The sequence below is a fragment of the Lissotriton helveticus genome, chromosome 1_1 (genome assembly GCF_964261635.1).
Source record: "Lissotriton helveticus chromosome 1_1, aLisHel1.1, whole genome shotgun sequence".
NCBI classification, from domain to species: Eukaryota; Metazoa; Chordata; class Amphibia; order Caudata; family Salamandridae; genus Lissotriton; species Lissotriton helveticus.
Genome location: NC_136057.1, coordinates 62,945,677 through 62,963,765, shown reverse-complemented (window position 1 = coordinate 62,963,765; position 18,089 = coordinate 62,945,677). Strand labels below are relative to the sequence as shown.

Below are 18,089 nucleotides of genomic sequence, written 5' to 3'. Positions count from 1 at the left end.
CACCTATAGCATTTGTAATGCAATGTGTGTTGTCTTTACGTGACTTAGATGTATTGATATTGCAAATAACAATGGCTTTTAATTTTGTAAATAATTAATACTTAAATAACATTTATTGTAATTTATAATGGCAATAGCTTAAACGTTTGTAAATTAATTTTGTGAAGATTATGTTCAGTGTATTTTATTGTGACGAAAATCCAAGAACATTGCATTTGCACCTGGTGGTGGATGTGGTGGTGGTGGGTGTGGTGGATGTGGTGGTGGATGTGGTGGTGGATGCGGTGGTGGTGCATGTGGTGGATGTGGTGGTGGTGGATGTGGTGGTGGATGTGGCGGTGGATGTCATGGTGGATGTGGAGGTGATGGTGGATGTGATGGATGTGGTGGTGGATGCGGTGGTGGTGGTGGATGCGGTGGATGTGGTGGTGGATGTGGTGGTGGTGCATGTGGTGGATGTGGTGGTGGATGTCATGGTGGATGTGGAGGTGATGGTGGATGTGGTGGATGCGGTGGTGGATGCGGTGGATGTGGTGGCGGTGGATGTGGTGGTGGATGCAGTGGTGGTGGTGGATGTGGTGGTGGTGGATGGGGTGGTGGATGTGGCGGTGGATGTCATGGTGGATGTGGAGGTGATGGTGGATGTGGTGGTGGATGTGGTGGTGGATGTGGTGGTGATGTTGGATGTGGTGGTGGATGTGGTGGTGGATGTGGTGGTGGATGCGGTGTATGTGGTTGTGGTGGATGCGGTGGTGGTGGTGGATGCGGTGGATGTGGTGGTGGATGTGGTGGTGGATGTGGTGGTGATGGTGGATGTGGTGGTGTTCAGTGGGAATTTGCCGGACAATTTACATTAAGATGTTTTATACTTCATGGACATTTTCAGGGTTGTCTTTGCTTTGTTGTGAAAACTAAAGGGCAGACTCTAAAAGTATCCAATTGCAGGCGAGGAGCCCTTAACGCTGGGGGCCAGGAGCCCCTCCGGGTTCTCATAATAATCAGCCACGGATCAAAGCAGCGCCTGGGCGGAAAACAAAGAGAACCCCGTGGAGACCTCCAAGCGCCTTTGATTTCAAGCAATGCCTGCTGCAGGGGTGGGCCCGTTGCGAACAGCATTGCGGAATTAATTCAATTCAATGGTGTGGCCAACAGTGATGGGGAGGGGCAGGGAGGGAAGGGGGCGAAGGGGGCAAGGGTAAATATGGACATGGAGGGGGTCGGATGAGGGAAAGAAGAGAGGATATTGAAGGCAGGGACGAATGACGTGTTTAGAAGAGAGAGGAAACGAGAAGGGAGGGCTGAAGTGAGGGGGAGGAGGAAGGGGATGAAAGGATGCTGAAAGGCGGAGTAGGAGTAGAGGTTACGAAAAGAATGAAGGAAAAGAGGTCAAGCAAAGGCATGAAGCAACTGAAGGACAGAGGGAAGGCAGAGAAGGGGGGGGAGGAGAAATGCGACAAATGTTTTGGGTAAAAAAAAAAAAGAGAGACGGAGGGAAGGCAGGGGAGGGGGGAGAAGAAATGCGACAAATGTTTTTTTTGTTGTACTTTATATTTGCCTGGCTATATACATATATTCAAGCATGTACTCCATTAGGTAGGCATGGCTGTGGAGAGGTCAGTAGCACGTCAGGCATCGGCAAACCTTTTGGTCAGATTGGGAAATTAAAACAAGTTAAAACGGTGAGCCACCGTTCTGAAAGTAAATGTGCACATGGTGTACTGCAAATGAAAACAAGCAGCTCAGTAGGAGTGGTGGGGGCGGGCACAGAGAGACGTGACACGGCGGGGAGGGGGCGGAGCGGGTAAAAAAATTTGCCTGGCTATATACATATATTCAAGCATGTACTCCATTAGGTAGGCATGGCTGTGGAGAGGTCAGTAGCACGTCAGGCATCGGCAAACCTTTTGGTCAGATTGGGAAATTAAAACAAGTTAAAACGGTGAGCCACCGTTATGAAAGTAAATGCGCACATGGTGTACTGCAAATGAAAACAAGCAGCTCATTAGGAGTGGTGGGGGCGGGCACAGAGAGACAAGGGGGGAGTGGATGCTGGAGGGGGAGGTGTGCTGGGAGAGAGAGTGGCGCTCTTCTGCCCCTACTTTCAAAGCTGCCATGACGATGCGACACGGCGGGCAGGGGAGGGGGCGGAGCGGGTAAAACAATAAATAAACACGACGGCTGGACGAGAGAGAAGGGGTGGGGGGAGGAGAAATGCGACACGGCGGGCAGGAGAGGAGGGGGCGGAGCTGGGGGAGGCTGTGAGATGTGCACGCGCTTTTAAGCTCTAAGCGCATGCGCATTGAGCTTAAAAGTCACGGGCACTGCAAGGAATCGCCACGATTCCTTGCAAGTTAGTTAAAGAGTGGTTAAGCCCCCATAGTCTCGCAAGCTCGATGCGCATGCGCATCGACAGGCGAGACCTAATAAAAACCAGGCACATCAAAGAACCGACAGGTATTGGGAAGGTAGGGGGGACGGTGTCTGCCACTCGCTCCATCGGGGCAATGTGTGGGGGCACTTTGCAGGCTTTGCACTTTGCAGAGCTGAGAGGTGTGAGAGGCAGAGACTTGCCCTGTATCCGCGAGGTCTCAGAAGGAGGCAGAAAGGACGAGACAGACCCGTGAGGGGCAAAGAAGGCTGTTTCCCCCACAGTCGGAATCCCATTATATTGGCAAATTACAACTTTGAAATATAACCTAGTAAATATGTTTTTCCAACGTTATATATTGTATTAAAAGTGCATGTGTAAAAGCACTTTGCAAAATCGCGTTCAGTTAAGCACCGTTTCAAATGAAGCCCCTGGATATTTAGCGTTGCGCCAGCAGTGTATACATAATGCTCTCGTTTACTGATTATAAGAAACAAGTTTCGCTTGTTAGCTTTAAGAGGACATTTTAGCTTCACAGGATAAAAATGCCAAGAAACCTCTTATGTAGGTCAAACTCCAAATAAGTAAACATTTAAATTACGTACAGAAAAATGTAGCTACTGTACTTACACAGCAAAAACTCGTCCGATAGTAGCTTGTGTCGATTCTTCACAGTAACAGGTGCAGAAGTGTTGTCAAACGAGGTTATTTCAGTACCTTCGGAAAAAAATATGTTAACGAAAATAAAATAAGTGATGTTATAAGGGGCAACCTTTGACACATATGTTGGCGGTTTCGATGAGAAAAAAGCACGGGGTTTATGTAAACACTGGTTTGGTGCAAAGCATTTTAAAAGCAGGGTAAACATTGTGTTACTATAAACCTTTCTCTTGCAAACATGTTAAATAAACCATGACATGGCTGTACACCATATATTGTCGATTAAATGTCTCCGATAAGCGTCCCGCCCCATAACCAAGCCCCAGAATAACTTTAGGGCGCAGCCAGCATCGTAAATTGTTCCTTTTTGTAGCCGTAATGTACATTTTCCGCTCGGTTTTCCTTAACAGATAAACTCTTTTTTACAAGTGAAATGTACGAATCTAAAAATCAACGCCGCCCAGAAGTAGCTGAGCTCCAACTCACATTATTCCGGTAAAAATGAGGCTGATCTACTCACAGCAGAAAATAAAGTTTTGCTCGTGCACTTTTAACGAGTTGCCACGGGAGCAGGCTGAGATAAACTGTTTCCAAACAAAGTTATTTCCGTATCTAAAAAAAAAAGTACATAGCATGGATGCAAGTCATACGAACAAGGCAACATTGCAACACTCTGTACATTTAAAGTGCTTCGATGCACTTACCACAACACAAAGCTTGAAACCAGCACAAGTGCCTCAATATGCCTCTGGGCGCTTCAGAGGAGCTGTTGCGAGCCGAGGCTTGTGGGGAGTTTAAATAAGGGACATATTACAAAGAACGGAGAGCGGGTGCTTTGATTGGAGGAAAGAGTAAAGTGCCCCCTGGCAACTAATGTCCATATCAGCTCGGGCAGATGTGGCGTGAATGAGGCATGAGCGGAAACATTATCAGTGGGTGTGACTCTGTAAACATGGCCTGAAAGGGCCCTCAGTCCAGCATGGCGCGAAGACGGCGCCTTTGTGGCCCTGCCGCCGCCGGGAGCCCGGCATTCACACCTCATTTGTGCGGACTCGGCCCCCCCCCCCCTCCCCCCCACTGTGACCTTGGTCACATCAGGTTACTTTGATGTCACCAGACTGACGGACGCCACCTGGGACAGTAAACAAGCATTGGCATTGCCAATAGGTCTCGCCTTTGGGCCCTGTTAAGCCGAGCCTCTTTCTGCGGACACCTGTCTGCATCAGCGGAGCCGCGCTCGGCGGTGAAGGGAGAACGGTCCCTTTGAGATCCAGTCCTTAGGAAGGCGGCGTCCTAGTGAGAGTCAACAGAATGGAGGCACCCATGCTAACAGGATGATAACACGAGGCTGCGCACAACACAGAGCAGCAAAGACACAGAGCAGAGGACACAGAGCAGAGGACACAGAGCAGCAAAGACTCAGAGCAGCAAAGACACAGAACAGCAAGGACACTGTGGTGTCCTGGTGCAGGCCCTTACACAGATACACAGGACACGTGAAGTAGCAGTGGTGGCAGTGCGTAACTTAACCACGCCCAGCTCCCCTGGGCCTTTTATTGGCAGCCTTGTGTGTCCACGCTAACGTTTGGACCAAACCAGGTCCGGCTACGCTATAGGGGTATTTGCTAACACAACAGTGGGGAGGGGGCGTGTGCTGCAGTGGTACACCCCACTGGCAGCAACACTACATTCCTCCTTTACCTAAGGGTAAGACAAAAGAGAAACACAGTGGGATACAAACAAACTCTGGTGGGCAGCGGAGGCGCTGTGACAGTCTGGATCAGCAAAAGTTAATAAAGTCCAACGGGAATAGTCTCTGAGGCAGTCTCGGAGTTATTTTAACAAACGTGACAACTGGATATAACATGGAACAGTCTTACTTGTATTCTCGGCGGGGTCAGCCATCAGGAGATTCTCATCGCCAGCACTGGGCCACAAAGTCTCGATATCTTTGGGAAGGCTTGGGGCATGGGCGTAGGCTGTATCTCGCTTGGCTGCGATCTCCTCCCTCCGCTGTGGGGGTCTCACCGGCTTCCTCCGACTCTGCGGCGCTGGGCTCGTTAGTGGATCTTTCTGGGCTGACGTCTCTGTCGTCCTGTTCCGGGTCTTCTCTTCTTTCTGGCACTTGTTTAAAGAATGAAACGTTCCTTGTGACCACTTCTCTATTCCTGATCGCAGTGATCATGGTTCCATTCACTTCGGTTACTGTCCAGGGGTCTAGTTCAAACGGCAAACGGAACTTTCCGCCGGGATGGCGGTCTCTCACAAGAACTGTGTCTCCGATTTGAATGGGGCTGTCTGCAGCCCTCCGTTTTCGGGACGCTTCCAGGTTGTTTTTCGTGCGGTGTTCCATGGATCGGTTACTGGGTTTTGGGGCTAACTCCCACGAGGGGTGGTGTGGGATGGTGTCAGCAACAGCTCGGTTGAAAGAGAGTCTGTTCGGTGCAACGCCCGTGGTGCAGTTCGGGGTCTGGCGATATTCGCGGAGGAACTGGTAGATGGCCATCTCCAGACAGTGACCGTCTGCGACTGCAATCTGGATTGTTTTATTCAGAGTTCTCATTAGACGTTCGACTTCCCCATTGGCTTGTGGCCATCTCGGAGTTATTCGTTTGTGTTTGACTCCATGGCTCTGCAGGTAGTCTGTGAATTCACTGCCGTTGAATGGGGGTCCATTGTCTGTGCGGACTTCCTTCATAATCCCGTGGGTGGCGATGATTTTTTCGAATTTTGGTATCACTTCCACCGCCGCCGTTGATGTTACAATTTCTACCTCTGGGTAGCGGGAGTAGTCGTCCACTACAACTAGCATGTACTTGCCTCCTGGGAGGCTGCCAAAGTCCGCGCTCACTTGACTCCAAGGGGATGTGGGTCCTTCTTCGGTGATGATCGGTGCTGGGGGGTTTGGTAAACTCGTGGCCAGGCACACCGGACAACTGTGAACTATGTCTTCAACGGCTTTGTCGAGTCCCGGGAACCATAACTTACTTCGGAGCCTGTTTTTTGACTTGACGATTCCTTGGTGTGACCCGTGGGCTAACAAAGCCGCTTGCTGGGCGAGGCTGCTGGGCAGCACTAGGCGTGGGCCTCTCAGTAGACATCCTTCGCCTGAGACGGAGAGTTCATGTTTGACCTGATGCAGGGCTTTTAGGACCGCTTGGGCGTCCGGAGTGCGAAACGCTGCCGGGCTTTGTAGCGCTTTCCAGTCACCGGATTGTATGGCTTGGATGGCAATCTGGAGGCAATCATCATCCTTTGTGGCTCTCGTTACATCTTCGAGGGACATCGGACGTGGTCTCGACCGTTCCACGATTAGTCGGACGTATTCCTCTGTGGCCGTTGCTTCAGCGGCCTCAGCGTCAGTGACTGGCCGTGCGTGTCTTGACAGGTAATCAGCTGGGTTCCTGGTGCCTGGCTGGTATTCCACTGTGAACTGATACTCCTGCAACTGCAGTACCCACTTTTCAATCCTTGGAGGTGGGCGAGAAGATGAGCCTTGGAAAAGTGGTATGAGGGGCTTATGATCCGTGATCACGGAGAATGGATGGCCGTAGAGGTAGACGTGGAAATGGCGGCACCCCCATACTATAGCAATCGCTTCTCGTTCAATTTGCGAATACCGTTGTTCAGTCGGGGTCAGTGTGCGGCTGGCGTATGCTACAGGTGCCCACTCTCCGCATGCTTGACGTTGCGATAGTACGGCTCCCAGGCCAGTGGGACTGGCATCCACAAGTAGTTGCGATTCAAGTTGCGGGTTGAAGTATGCTAGCGTCGTGTCAGCCGACAGGGCTGCTTTTGTCTTCACGAACGACTCTTGCTGGTCGGGGCCCCACTCCCATGTGGCAGTCGACTTTGTCAGATCTCGGAGTGGACCTGTTAGGTCTGATAGATCCTTGATGAAACGTCCGCAGTGCGTCACCATGCCTAGGAAACTGCGGACGGCTGTTACAGACGCGGGGGCTGGTGCGTCGTGAATGTCCTTGACTTTGTCCGGATCGGGGCCGACTCCTTGGTCGGAGAACTTGTATCCGAAAAAACTGATGTCCTTGCGTAGGAACTCGCATTTGTCTTTGTGGAGGGTCAGTCCTTTCTCTTTAAGCCGATCAAACACTGCTTGGAGGCGTGTAACGTGTTGATCCAGCGTCGGGGCATGCACAAGAATGTCGTCGCTCACATTGAGCACACCGGCCAGGCCGTGGAGGACGTTGTGAATGATGTTTTGGAACACCTCTGCTGCGCTCGAGATCCCGAAATTCAACCTTTTATATCTCCACAGGCCAGCGTGGGTGGAGAACGTCGTTATCGGGCGTGAGTCCGGGTGGAGGGGGATCTGATGGTAGCCTGACCGCAGGTCCATCTTGGAGAACCATTTTGATCCAGCCAGCTCCCCGATGATGTCGTCGATGGTCGGTGTCAGGTGACGCTCCCTCTTGATCGCTAGGTTGGGGATGCGCATATCCACGCATATCCTCACGGCCTCAGGTTGCTTCGGCTTCTTGGCTACGACGATAGGGGACACCCACGGCGTGGGTCCAGTTACTCGTTCAATGATGCCAGCGTGTTCAAGCATCCTCAGCTCGGCTTCGACTTTTGGCCGGAGGTGAAAAGCGATCCGTCTGTGGCGGAGGGCTACTGGGGTAACCGACTGATCAATGTGAAGTCGTACGGGGGGGCCCCGTAGGCATCCGATGCCCTCAAACAGTGAAGAGTGTTCAGTGACCAGCTGGTCTACGCCTTGGGCTTGTACTGTTAAGGCGAAGTGTATGAGGCCGAGCTCTGGCGTAGCAGGAATCATTCGTAGTCCGCACTAGTAAACGGCTCAAAGTACCTTGTAATGGCGTCACGCATGGTTGCGTACGTGAGTGGTAGGGCACCCTCATTGATTTCTTTGGAAATGTCGTGGATAGCTTCACCCCCTAGGTGGAGCAGCATGGCCCGTTGACGCCCCACAGCGATATTCGCCGCGACGAAATAGTTCTCAAGCCGCTCAACCCATGACTTCCAATGGGCAGCCTGAGAGGGGGGGCTTCCTGTGATGGCGAAAGGCTCCAGGTGTGGCACAGTGGCCATGACGCCCGAGATACTGGTGGAGGTCGCTCAGGATGGGAGTAGGGGGCACCAGGAAGCCCTGTGGACGTCCAAAACTGGATTCCGCTGAGCAGAAGGGTCTGGGAGGCCCGTTCCGCGAGATGCGTGAGGAATGGCAGGTCCGCTGCTCACGCGGGATGCGTGAGGAAAGGTAGGGCCGCCGCGCCGGGCAGCAGGAGCTCGGTGCTTGATTCTACCGCACATGCGCGGGAAGTGTCCGGAGTCGGCAAACGCTTTCGGGCTGTGGAAGACGGAGCAGAGCGGGGCTGGGGGCAGCGAGAGGCAGCGGGGTACCTGGCTGGTGATGGCCCCTTCCAAAGAGCAGCGGCAGAGCGGGCAGCACGCGGAGCAGCTCCACGTCGACGGCCGGCCTCCGTAAGTCGATGGCTGGGTGACGGGCGGGGCGCCCGGTGCAGGCTTGCACAGCGCTCCGCGGCGGGGCACGCTGGGGGTCCGTGGGTGTGGCGGCGGGGGCCACTGGGTGGATAGCAGACCACCTCGTCGCCAGTGTGGTGTCCTGGTGCAGGCCCTTACACAGATACAAAGGACACGTGAAGTAGCAGTGGTGGCAGTGCGTAACTTAACCACGCCCAGCTCCCCTGGGCCTTTTATTGGCAGCCTTGCGTGTCCACGCTAACGTTTGGACCAAACCAGGTCCGGCTACGCTATAGGGGTATTTGCTAACACAACAGTGGGGAGGGGGCGTGTGCTGCAGTGGTACACCCCACTGGCAGCAACACTACAGACACAGAGCAGAGGACACAGAGCAGAGGACACTGAGCAGAGGACACTGAGCAGACGACACAGAGCAGAGGACACAGAGCAGAGGACACAGAGCAGCAAAGACACAGAGCAGCGGACACAGAGGAGGACACAGAGCAGAGGACACAGAGCAGAGGACACAGAGCAGCGAGGACACAGAGCAGACGACACAGAGCAGAGGACACAGAGCAGAGGACACAGAGCAGCAAAGACTCAGAGCAGCAAAGACACAGAGCAGCAAGGACACAGAGCAGAGGACACAGAGCAGAGGACACAGAGCAGAGAACACAGAGCAGAGGACACAGAGCAGCAAAGACACAGAGCAGAGGACACAGAGCAGAGGACACGGAGCAGAAGACACAGAGCAGAGGACACAGAGCAGCAAAGACACAGAGCAGTGGACACAGAGCAGAGGACACAGAGCAGCAAAGACACAGAGCAGAGGACACAGAGCAGAGGACACAGAGCAGCAAAGACACAGAGCAGAGGATACAGAGCAGAGGACACGGAGCAGAAGACACAGAGCATAGGACACAGAGCAGAGGACACAGAGCAGCAAAGACACAGAGCAGAGGACACAGAGCAGCAAAGACACAGAGCAGAGGACACAGAGCAGAGGACACAGAGCAGCAAAGACACAGAGCAGAGGACACAGAGCAGAAGACACAGAGCATAGGACACAGAGCAGAGGACACAGAGCAGCAAAGACACAGAGCAGAGGACACAGAGCAGCAAAGACACAGAGCAGAGGACACAGAGCAGAGGACACAGAGCAGCAAAGACACAGAGCAGAGGACACAGAGCAGAGGACACGGAGCAGAGGACACAGAGCAGAGGACACAGAGCAGAGGACACAGAGCATCAAAGACACAGAGCAGAGGACACAGAGCAGAGGACACAGAGCAGCAAAGACACAGAGCAGCGAGGACACAGAGCAGAGGACACAGACCAGAGGACACAGAGCAGAGGACACAGACCAGAGGACACAGAGCAGCAAAGACACAGAGCAGCGAGGACACAGAGCAGAGGACACAGAGCAGCAAAGACACAGAGCAGCGAGGCAGAGAGCAGCGAGGACACAGAGCAGAAGACACAGAGCAGCGAGGACACAGAGCAGAGGACACAGAGCAGAGGACACAGAGCAGAGGACACAGAGCAGCAAAGACACAGAGCAGCGAGGACACAGAGCAGAGGACACAGAGCAGAGGACACAGAGCAGCGAGGACACAGAGCAGAGGACACAGAGCAGAGGACACAGAGCAGAGGACACAGAGCAGCAAAGACACAGAGCAGCGAGGACACAGAGCAGAGGACACAGAGCAGAGGACACAGAGCAGCGAGGACACAGAGCAGAGGACACAGAGCAGCGGACACAGAGCAGCAAAGACACAGAGCAGCAAAGACACAGAGCTGCGAGGACACAGAGCAGCAAAGACACAGAGCAGCGAGGCAGAGAGCAGCGAGGACACAGAGCAGAGGACACAGAGCAGCGAGGACACAGAGCAGAGGACACAGAGCAGAGGACACAGAGCAGAGGACACAGAGCAGCGAGGACACAGAGCAGAGGACACAGAGCAGCAAAGACACAGAGCAGAGGACACAGAGCAGAGGACACAGAGCAGCAAAGACACAGAGCAGTGGACACAGAGCAGAAGACACAGAGCATAGGACACAGAGCAGAGGACACAGAGCAGCAAAGACACAGAGCAGAGGACACAGAGCAGCAAAGACACAGAGCAGAGGACACAGAGCAGAGGACACAGAGCAGCAAAGACACAGAGCAGAGGACACAGAGCAGAGGACACGGAGCAGAGGACACGGAGCAGAGGACACAGAGCAGAGGACACGGAGCAGAGGACACAAAGCAGAGGACACAGAGCAGCAAAGACACAGAGCAGAGGACACAGAGCAGAGGACACGGAGCAGAGGACACAGAGCAGCGAGGACACAGAGCAGAGGACACAGAGCAGAGGGCACAGAGCGACGACACAGAGCAGAGGACACAGAGCAGCGAGGACACAGAGCAGAGGACATGGAGCAGGGGACACAGAGCAGAGGACACAGATCAGCGAGGGCACAGAGCAGCGAGGACACAGAGCAGCGAGGGCACAGATTATCCAGCTGCCGAGCATCTTTCTGTGGACACCTGTCTGCATAAGCGGAGCCGCGCTCGGCTGTTGAGGGAGAATTGTCCCTTTGAGATACAGTCTTTAGGAAGGCGGCATCCTATTCCCGTAGTAAGAGTGAACGGAATGGAGGCACCCATGCGAACAGAATGATAACACGAGGCTGCGCACAACACAGAGCAGCAAAGACACAGAGCAGAGGACACAGAGCAGAGGACACAGAGCAGCAAAGACTCAGAGCAGCAAAGACAAAGAGCAGAGGACACAGAGCAGAGGACACAGAGCAGCAAGGACACAGAGCAGAGGACACAGAGCAGCAAAGACACAGAGCAGAGGACACAGAGCAGAGGACACGGAGCAGAGGACACAGAGCAGAGGACACAGAGCAGAGGACACAGAGCAGCAAAGACACAGAGCAGAGGACACAGAGCAGAGGACACAGAGCAGCAAAGACACAGAGCAGCGAGGACACAGACCAGAGGACACAGAGCAGAGGACACAGAGCAGCAAAGACACAGAGCAGAGGACACAGAGCAGAGGACACAGACCAGAGGACACAGAGCAGCAAAGACACAGAGCAGAGGACACAGAGCAGAGGACACAGAGCAGCAAAGACACAGAGCAGCGAGGACACAGAGCAGAGGACACAGAGCAGCAAAGACACAGAGCAGCGAGGCAGAGAGCAGCGAAGACACAGAGCAGAGGACACAGAGCAGAGGACACAGAGCAGAGGACACAGAGCAGCAAAGACACAGAGCAGCGAGGACACAGAGCAGCAAAGACACAGAGCAGCAAAGACACAGAGCAGCAAGGACACAGAGCAGAGGACACAGAGCAGCAAAGACACAGAGCAGCGAGGACACAGAGCAGAGGACACAGACCAGAGGACACAGACCAGAGGACACAGAGCAGAGGACACAGAGCAGCAAAGACACAGAGCAGAGGACACAGAGCAGCAAAGACACAGAGCAGAGGACACAGAGCAGAGGACACAGAGCAGAGGACACAGACCAGAGGACACAGAGCAGAGGACACAGACCAGAGGACACAGAGCAGCAAAGACAGAGAGCAGCGAGGACACAGAGCAGAGGACACAGACCAGAGGACACAGAGCAGCAAAGACACAGAGCAGCGAGGAAACAGAGCAGAGGACACAGAGCAGAGGACACAGAGCAGCGAGGACACAGAGCAGAGGACACAGAGCAGAAGACACAGAGCAGAGGACACAGAGCAGCAAAGACACAGAGCAGCGAGGACACAGAGCAGAGGACACAGAGCAGTGAGGACACAGAGCAGAGGACACAGAGCAGAGGACACAGAGCAGAGGACACAGAGCAGCGGACACAGAGCAGCAAAGACACAGAGCAGAGGACACAGAGCAGAGGACACAGAGCAGAGGACACAGAGCAGCGGACACAGAGCAGCAAAGACACAGAGCAGCAAAGACACAGAGCTGCGAGGACACAGAGCAGCAAAGACACAGAGCAGCGAGGCAGATAGCAGCGAGGACACAGAGCAGAGGACACAGAGCAGCGAGGACACAGAGCAGAGGACACAGAGCAGGGGACACAGAGCAGAGGACACAGAGCAGCGAGGGCACAGAGCAGCGAGGACACAGAGCAGCGAGGGCACAGAGCAGCGGACACAGAGCAGAGGACACAGAGCAGAGGACACAGAGCAGCGAGGACACAGAGCAGAGGACACAGGGCAGAGGACACAGAGCAGCGAGGACACAGAACAGAGGACACAGAGCAGCAAAGACACAGAGCAGAGGACACAGAGCAGCGAGGACACAGAGCAGCAAAGACACAGAGCAGCAAAGACACAGAGCAGAGGACACAGAGCAGCAAGGACACAGAACAGAGGACACAGAGCAGCAAAGACACAGAGCAGAGGACACAGAGCAGAGGACACGGAGCAGAAGACACAGAGCACAGGACACAGAGCAGAGGACACAGAGCAGCAAAGACACAGAGCAGAGGACACAGAGCAGCAAAGACACAGAGCAGAGGACACAGAGCAGAGGACACAGAGCAGCAAAGACACAGAGCAGAGGACACAGAGCAGAAGACACAGAGCATAGGACACAGAGCAGAGGACACAGAGCAGCAAAGACACAGAGCAGAGGACACAGAGCAGCAAAGACACAGAGCAGAGGACACAGAGCAGAGGACACAGAGCAGCAAAGACACAGAGCAGCGAGGACACAGAGCAGAGGACACAGACCAGAGGACACAGACCAGAGGACACAGAGCAGAGGACACAGAGCAGCAAAGACACAGAGCAGAGGACACAGAGCAGCAAAGACACAGAGCAGAGGACACAGAGCAGAGGACACAGAGCAGAGGACACAGACCAGAGGACACAGAGCAGAGGACACAGACCAGAGGACACAGAGCAGCAAAGACAGAGAGCAGCGAGGAAACAGAGCAGAGGACACAGAGCAGAGGACACAGAGCAGCGAGGACACAGAGCAGAGGACACAGAGCAGAGGACACAGAGCAGCAAAGACACAGAGCAGCGAGGACACAGAGCAGAGGACACAGAGCAGTGAGGACACAGAGCAGAGGACACAGAGCAGAGGACACAGAGCAGAGGACACAGAGCAGCGGACACAGAGCAGCAAAGACACAGAGCAGAGGACACAGAGCAGAGGACACAGAGCAGAGGACACAGAGCAGCGGACACAGAGCAGCAAAGACACAGAGCAGCAAAGACACAGAGCTGCGAGGACACAGAGCAGCAAAGACACAGAGCAGCGAGGCAGATAGCAGCGAGGACACAGAGCAGAGGACACAGAGCAGCGAGGACACAGAGCAGAGGACACAGAGCAGGGGACACAGAGCAGAGGACACAGAGCAGCGAGGGCACAGAGCAGCGAGGACACAGAGCAGCGAGGGCACAGAGCAGCGGACACAGAGCAGAGGACACAGAGCAGAGGACACAGAGCAGCGAGGACACAGAGCAGAGGACACAGGGCAGAGGACACAGAGCAGCGAGGACACAGAACAGAGGACACAGAGCAGCAAAGACACAGAGCAGAGGACACAGAGCAGCAAAGACACAGAGCAGCAAAGACACAGAGCAGCAAGGACACAGAGCAGAGGACACAGAGCAGCAAAGACACAGAGCAGCGAGGACACAGAGCAGAGGACACAGACCAGAGGACACAGACCAGAGGACACAGAGCAGAGGACACAGAGCAGCAAAGACACAGAGCAGAGGACACAGAGCAGCAAAGACACAGAGCAGAGGACACAGAGCAGAGGACACAGAGCAGAGGACACAGACCAGAGGACACAGAGCAGAGGACACAGACCAGAGGACACAGAGCAGCAAAGACAGAGAGCAGCGAGGACACAGAGCAGAGGACACAGACCAGAGGACACAGAGCAGCAAAGACACAGAGCAGCGAGGAAACAGAGCAGAGGACACAGAGCAGAGGACACAGAGCAGCGAGGACACAGAGCAGAGGACACAGAGCAGAAGACACAGAGCAGAGGACACAGAGCAGCAAAGACACAGAGCAGCGAGGACACAGAGCAGCAAGGACACAGAGCAGAGGACACAGAGCAGCAAAGACACAGAGCAGCGAGGACACAGAGCAGAGGACACAGACCAGAGGACACAGACCAGAGGACACAGAGCAGAGGACACAGAGCAGCAAAGACACAGAGCAGAGGACACAGAGCAGCAAAGACACAGAGCAGAGGACACAGAGCAGAGGACACGGAGCAGAAGACACAGAGCACAGGACACAGAGCAGAGGACACAGAGCAGCAAAGACACAGAGCAGAGGACACAGAGCAGCAAAGACACAGAGCAGAGGACACAGAGCAGAGGACACAGAGCAGCAAAGACACAGAGCAGAGGACACAGAGCAGAAGACACAGAGCATAGGACACAGAGCAGAGGACACAGAGCAGCAAAGACACAGAGCAGAGGACACAGAGCAGCAAAGACACAGAGCAGAGGACACAGAGCAGAGGACACAGAGCAGCAAAGACACAGAGCAGCGAGGACACAGAGCAGAGGACACAGACCAGAGGACACAGACCAGAGGACACAGAGCAGAGGACACAGAGCAGCAAAGACACAGAGCAGAGGACACAGAGCAGCAAAGACACAGAGCAGAGGACACAGAGCAGAGGACACAGAGCAGAGGACACAGACCAGAGGACACAGAGCAGAGGACACAGACCAGAGGACACAGAGCAGCAAAGACAGAGAGCAGCGAGGAAACAGAGCAGAGGACACAGAGCAGAGGACACAGAGCAGCGAGGACACAGAGCAGAGGACACAGAGCAGAGGACACAGAGCAGCAAAGACACAGAGCAGCGAGGACACAGAGCAGAGGACACAGAGCAGTGAGGACACAGAGCAGAGGACACAGAGCAGAGGACACAGAGCAGAGGACACAGAGCAGCGGACACAGAGCAGCAAAGACACAGAGCAGAGGACACAGAGCAGAGGACACAGAGCAGAGGACACAGAGCAGCGGACACAGAGCAGCAAAGACACAGAGCAGCAAAGACACAGAGCTGCGAGGACACAGAGCAGCAAAGACACAGAGCAGCGAGGCAGATAGCAGCGAGGACACAGAGCAGAGGACACAGAGCAGCGAGGACACAGAGCAGAGGACACAGAGCAGGGGACACAGAGCAGAGGACACAGAGCAGCGAGGGCACAGAGCAGCGAGGACACAGAGCAGCGAGGGCACAGAGCAGCGGACACAGAGCAGAGGACACAGAGCAGAGGACACAGAGCAGCGAGGACACAGAGCAGAGGACACAGGGCAGAGGACACAGAGCAGCGAGGACACAGAACAGAGGACACAGAGCAGCAAAGACACAGAGCAGAGGACACAGAGCAGCAAAGACACAGAGCAGCAAAGACACAGAGCAGCAAGGACACAGAGCAGAGGACACAGAGCAGCAAAGACACAGAGCAGCGAGGACACAGAGCAGAGGACACAGACCAGAGGACACAGACCAGAGGACACAGAGCAGAGGACACAGAGCAGCAAAGACACAGAGCAGAGGACACAGAGCAGCAAAGACACAGAGCAGAGGACACAGAGCAGAGGACACAGAGCAGAGGACACAGACCAGAGGACACAGAGCAGAGGACACAGACCAGAGGACACAGAGCAGCAAAGACAGAGAGCAGCGAGGACACAGAGCAGAGGACACAGACCAGAGGACACAGAGCAGCAAAGACACAGAGCAGCGAGGAAACAGAGCAGAGGACACAGAGCAGAGGACACAGAGCAGCGAGGACACAGAGCAGAGGACACAGAGCAGAAGACACAGAGCAGAGGACACAGAGCAGCAAAGACACAGAGCAGCGAGGACACAGAGCAGAGGACACAGAGCAGTGAGGACACAGAGCAGAGGACACAGAGCAGAGGACACAGAGCAGAGGACACAGAGCAGCGGACACAGAGCAGCAAAGACACAGAGCAGAGGACACAGAGCAGAGGACACAGAGCAGAGGACACAGAGCAGCGGACACAGAGCAGCAAAGACACAGAGCAGCAAAGACACAGAGCTGCGAGGACACAGAGCAGCAAAGACACAGAGCAGCGAGGCAGATAGCAGCGAGGACACAGAGCAGAGGACACAGAGCAGCGAGGACACAGAGCAGAGGACACAGAGCAGGGGACACAGAGCAGAGGACACAGAGCAGCGAGGGCACAGAGCAGCGAGGACACAGAGCAGCGAGGGCACAGAGCAGCGGACACAGAGCAGAGGACACAGAGCAGAGGACACAGAGCAGCGAGGACACAGAGCAGAGGACACAGGGCAGAGGACACAGAGCAGCGAGGACACAGAACAGAGGACACAGAGCAGCAAAGACACAGAGCAGAGGACACAGAGCAGCGAGGACACAGAGCAGCAAAGACACAGAGCAGCAAAGACACAGAGCAGAGGACACAGAGCAGCAAGGACACAGAACAGAGGACACAGAGCAGCAAAGACACAGAGCAGAGGACACAGAGCAGAGGACACGGAGCAGAAGACACAGAGCACAGGACACAGAGCAGAGGACACAGAGCAGCAAAGACACAGAGCAGAGGACACAGAGCAGCAAAGACACAGAGCAGAGGACACAGAGCAGAGGACACAGAGCAGCAAAGACACAGAGCAGAGGACACAGAGCAGAAGACACAGAGCATAGGACACAGAGCAGAGGACACAGAGCAGCAAAGACACAGAGCAGAGGACACAGAGCAGCAAAGACACAGAGCAGAGGACACAGAGCAGAGGACACAGAGCAGCAAAGACACAGAGCAGCGAGGACACAGAGCAGAGGACACAGACCAGAGGACACAGACCAGAGGACACAGAGCAGAGGACACAGAGCAGCAAAGACACAGAGCAGAGGACACAGAGCAGCAAAGACACAGAGCAGAGGACACAGAGCAGAGGACACAGAGCAGAGGACACAGACCAGAGGACACAGAGCAGAGGACACAGACCAGAGGACACAGAGCAGCAAAGACAGAGAGCAGCGAGGACACAGAGCAGAGGACACAGACCAGAGGACACAGAGCAGCAAAGACACAGAGCAGCGAGGAAACAGAGCAGAAGACACAGAGCAGAGGACACAGAGCAGCGAGGACACAGAGCAGAGGACACAGAGCAGAAGACACAGAGCAGAGGACACAGAGCAGCAAAGACACAGAGCAGCGAGGACACAGAGCAGAGGACACAGAGCAGTGAGGACACAGAGCAGAGGACACAGAGCAGAGGACACAGAGCAGAGGACACAGAGCAGCGGACACAGAGCAGCAAAGACACAGAGCAGAGGACACAGAGCAGAGGACACAGAGCAGAGGACACAGAGCAGCGGACACAGAGCAGCAAAGACACAGAGCAGCAAAGACACAGAGCTGCGAGGACACAGAGCAGCAAAGACACAGAGCAGCGAGGCAGATAGCAGCGAGGACACAGAGCAGAGGACACAGAGCAGCGAGGACACAGAGCAGAGGACACAGAGCAGGGGACACAGAGCAGAGGACACAGAGCAGCGAGGGCACAGAGCAGCGAGGACACAGAGCAGCGAGGGCACAGAGCAGCGGA

The 18,089-nt window shown here is 54.6% G+C and overlaps 1 protein-coding gene across 4 annotated transcripts in view; it reads right to left on the bottom strand.

Moving 5' to 3' along the window:
- The window catches only part of LOC144824639 (uncharacterized), a 120,222-nt gene that overhangs the window by 49,383 nt on the left and 52,750 nt on the right, over positions 1-18,089 (bottom strand). For 2 of the 4 annotated variants that reach the window (XM_078683853.1, XM_078683756.1), the window contains exons 2-3: positions 3,549-3,640; positions 2,999-3,085 (exon numbers count right to left, since the gene is read on the bottom strand). The gene's annotated coding sequence lies outside the window, so the exon portion shown is untranslated. The remainder of the gene's footprint in view (positions 1-2,998; positions 3,086-3,548; positions 3,641-18,089) is intronic. The other 2 variants (XM_078683808.1, XM_078683708.1) reach the window with 1 other exon arrangement.